Source organism: Wolffia australiana, chromosome 4 (genome assembly GCF_029677425.1).
Source record: "Wolffia australiana isolate 7733 chromosome 4, ASM2967742v1".
NCBI classification, from domain to species: Eukaryota; Viridiplantae; Streptophyta; class Magnoliopsida; order Alismatales; family Araceae; genus Wolffia; species Wolffia australiana.
The window spans coordinates 13653238-13656330 of NC_135838.1; positions in this window are offsets into that span (position 1 = coordinate 13653238).

Sequence of the window (3093 nt, forward strand, 5' to 3'; positions counted from 1 at the left end):
TTATTTAATCTCAAATAAATTCCAAAAAAATCAAGAACAATATATATTTGATTTTATTCATCAAAATAAATTAAAAGTTAATTTATTTGATATCAATAAAATTCCTTAACTTAGGGAATACATATATATTTGGAATAATTGAATGGAATAATTTATGAGTTAAATTATTAAATCAATAAAATTCCTATAACCTTTTTAAATTTTTTAAATGGTTGTTTCTTGATTTATTTGGCATGGTTGTCATGATTTTTAAATTTATCAATGGTTTAATATGATAAAATTTACATTAATTTAATGTGGTTAAATTTTGCTTTAATATTGCATATTTATTTGATTTGTAATTTGCAATATTATATTGTGGAATATTTGATAGAATTAGAACCTAGAAAAAATCTGGATGGACCTACTATAGAATCCCTAAGTTTTGTTTAGAAATATCCAATATAGAGAGATATTGGGCTTAGAATTTTGACTATGATTGATAGTCAAGGCACATTCACATCCTCGTCGCATACAAAAGACGTATTATTCATATGCCCTAGATGAAGACACAAGTGATATGACATGTCATATAGTGTTTCACGATAGTCTTGGGATCCAAATCCCTTTAAGTTGGGTTGGTGAAGTGATGTCGGACGTCGTCAACGACGTTGTCCGACGGGTTATTCACTAAGGTGAATGTAACTACGTGAGTGCAAATGAAACCCTCGATGAATGTACGTGCAGGTCCGACTTGTGGTAATTCGCTGAGTTCTGAGCTCTAGGGCGGGAGACCGATGACAATGATGGTGACCTTCTGACCCTCATCGGAGCGACGATGGCGACTACAATACCGAACGGAATAATTTCGTAGGGGCTTGCACGTAACGGACGAGATCAGTCCGTACCAAGGAATACGCTCAATTTGTAGTTTTCTTGAAGCAATTTATCTCACCTAATTCTAAACCAAGCGTAGTGGAGTGTAGTCAAAAATATATTGTAAGACGTAATGTAATAGGCAAGCAAGGGAACGACGTACCTCGTCAGTGGCGATGTTCATCCTCGGCATTTTGTCGGTGCATGGGCCAAAGTGGATAGGTAGGTGGAGATGTGCAGGGGATGCTAAATGTTGCTCGTCGGCGGCGTGACTCGACACAGGAGACAATGGCAAAGATCAAAAGCGAAGAAGATTAAGGGCGAAGACAAGATGGTGAGTTGGTAGGGGCAGCGGCATAATGTCGGCACTACGGCGGCGCAAATGGTGGTGCAACAGTGACGTAGCGGCAGCGCAGCAACAGCACGGGTGGCAGTGTGGTGACGACGCCGGTGGCGTCGATGACGTCAGTGGCACGAGCGACGGAGCGTGCGACGGCATGAGCAGCAAGCGCTACTCCGTTGTGAGGGCTCAACGGAGTGGCGATTGGTGCAACTCAGAAGGGCACACGTTTGAGCAGGTAGCGTGCGAGCTAGATGATGTTAGAAGGGCACATGTGTGGGCACATCCATGTGACGGCGTTGTTGCCGGGAAAGTAAATCCAGGGGCTCAGGCGATGTCGATCAAGGCAAGGTGGTGCAGCCGAAATGGTTCAAATATGGTTTTCTTGCAACATGTTAGCTTTCATGACGTCACGGTCATTTGGTTGGTCAAACAAGATCGGTCAACCGAACAGGGCGACAACCTTCCCGTGACAGGTCCAGTCGTCGGGTGTCTTAATCACAGCCGGGTCAGACAATCGGTGTGGCATTTCCCCACTTGTTCGTAGTAGTTGCTATCGCAAAGACGTGGATTCTTTGCCACTGGCATGCAGGTTGTCATGTGGCAAATGGTGTGTACACACACAGTGCAACCAATCTCTCGCTGTTGAGGAGTGATTGTCAACAGGTGGAGTCGGCACGGTGAGCAACGACGGGGACATAACACAGTGGGGCCGGCGATTGGGGCAGCAGCATATCCACGAGTTTTTTTGAACTTTGTAGGGACATAATTGGATGCGATTGGTGGGCGTCGAGGAGTTTCTGACTACGCTTTCAAACTTAGAGGATCTTAGCATGATTGAGCGAGGCCTGATCGAGCGAGATGAACTGTTGATCGACAACATTTTATGCCTACGACGATGGGAAAACCTATGAGTGTGGTTTTCAAGTGATCGCTGCAGCACTACGATAGTGCGGGGCAAGTGAGTCCCTTTTTCCCTGCCTTCTCTTTTTTATCCTCTCCTTCTTCTTCCTCTCCTTCTTCTTGAGTGAGATCTGAACAACGAGGAATAACTGCCACTAGAGAAATTCAGATCTGAAAACAACGTGGTGCCCATCATGGCCTTATATAGGGCCATGATGGGCCCCTTACAAGGAGTCCATTAGGGAGGCCCATTAGATGACCCCCCCATTTTACAATATAGATAAAACTAGATAAATTAAAATGATGCGAAAATAAATGATACAGACAGATACGAACACAGAAAAATAGAACGATACAGACACGTCACAACGAGTACATCGAACACGAAACATGAAATCGGACAAACAAAAAATGGAGAATTAAAACACGAGCACGTGCACGGACATGCATTACCCGGGGTATTTAAACCCGGGCATCGTCACGGATGTTTTGGCGTGTCGGTCGGACTGGACATGGACCGGCAGTGATGTTGTTGATGGCGAGGATGGCTGCGATGATGTTCCGTCAATGTCGTTTGGGCGCGATCCATCATGGAGTCAACTCCAGGCTCACTTATTCTGGGGACAGGACTAAGTACTCGTATATGACACAAGGCCGGGGTAGAGGAACCGTGTAGTTTGGTGGGGGTATACTCTAGGATTACACGCAAATATATTTCCGTCAAGTAATGAAGGTATTGCTCAGACTAAACTCAGTGGTTGGTGGGGGTATACTCCAGGCCACATGAGCGTTGGGACAAAACTACGATCTGATATTGCAATTGGTTGCAAGTTTCATGAGATGGGTGTTCAATGATATGTATTATGATAGGTGGGGGTATACTCCAGGTCATAGTATGTGTATTGAGATTCTGAACCCCACTATGAGAATATCGGTATGACCGCTTCTGGACACGTGAGGATTGCATGGATTCATAAATTTTAGTGGGAGCCCTT